Source organism: Galeopterus variegatus, unplaced genomic scaffold (genome assembly GCF_000696425.1).
Source record: "Galeopterus variegatus unplaced genomic scaffold, G_variegatus-3.0.2 Scaffold3110, whole genome shotgun sequence".
Taxonomy (NCBI): Eukaryota; Metazoa; Chordata; class Mammalia; order Dermoptera; family Cynocephalidae; genus Galeopterus; species Galeopterus variegatus.
Window position 1 is genome coordinate 155,834 of NW_007729221.1, and position 1,528 is coordinate 157,361.

Below are 1,528 nucleotides of genomic sequence, written 5' to 3' on the forward strand. Positions count from 1 at the left end.
CCGTGGCTCACTCGGGAGAGTGCAGCGCTGGGAGCGCAGTGGTGCTCCCGCCGTGGGTTCAGATCCTATATAGGGGTGGCCAGTGTGCTCACTGGCTGAGCGTGGTGCGGATGACACCAAGCCAAGGGTTGAGATCCCCTTACCGGTCACCAAAAAAAAAAAAAAAAAAGAAAGAAAGAAAGAAAAGAAAAGAATACAGAACAGTCACTGCCAACAGACCATTCAGCAACCTCACTCCTTCTAAAAGGCCTGCCAAAGGGTGGCTATTTACAAAGCAGGTGGGCAGGGCTGTGGGCTGGTAAACCCACAGAAACTGACCACACTGTGGAGGGGGCCACTGATGGCAGTGTGACCCCCACAGACCTGTGCAGACCCGCCCCTTTGGAAATGTTGACCTCTCAAACTTCAGGGTTGAGAACCCATGAGATGTTGAGTAGATTCTCTTAATCAGCAAGCAACGGTTCACATGCTTTTAGCTGGGGATATAAAGTCCAAGTCTTCACACTGACTTGGGTTCTTGGTTGGCCTCCATTGATCACCTTACAGAGAAGGGGCCTTTGTCCAAGTCTAAGAAGCTACTCACCAGGAAGTGAGCAGAAACCAAATAAATAGAAGTTGTCTTACAGATCCAGAGCCCTTCCAACCCCTGAGAATTCTACACTGAAAACTAACTGATGGAAAGACCAAAATCAGGTGTGTGACATTTATTTAATATCTTTTGTTTGGATCACTTATTCTAGAATGGCAGTTTTGTGTGGGAGAGTTCTATAACAGCAGTTCTCAAAGAGTGGTCCCAGACTCCTGGGGGTTCCTGAGACTGCTTGACGAGGTCTGCAGTGAAGACCTGAAGCTCCCAGGTCCTGGAGCTCTGCATCAGTACCCCAGAGACTCTTGGCATGCATATCTAAGTATATTAGTCTGCTAGGACTACCACGGTAACATACCATGGACTGTGGGGCTTGAACTACAGATATTTTCTCACAGTTCTGAGGCTGGAAGTTCAAGATCAAGGTGCCAACAGGGTTGGTTTCTGGTGAGGGTTCTCTCCTTGACTTGCAGATGGCTACTTTCTTTCTGTGTCCTCACATGGCCTTTTCACTGTTGTGAGCATGCCTAGAGTCTCTTCCTCTTTTATGAGGAAACCAGTCCTATTGGACTAGTGCCTCACCCTATGACTTCATTGAACTTTAATTACCTCTTAAAAGCTCTGTCTCCAAATACAGTCACATAATAGGTTAGGACATCAGCACATAAATTTTGGGGGGAGGCGGGGAGTGTAGTAGGGACACAAATCAGCTATAACAGTAAGTGAAAAATGAAGGAGGCGTCTGAAAATTAAAAGTTACTTGTTAAAGTATTCCTCAGTCTGGAACATGAATTGAATTTTTCACTTCCTATTGAATATTCCCTATTGTATCTTTATTTCATTCACTGGGTTTTGTTAGGCAGAGCTGAAGAGAATGCTCCAACAATGCCCTACATCAAGGTGAGGTCCCTCCATTGCGGGCTCATTATATCAACCGTGGAA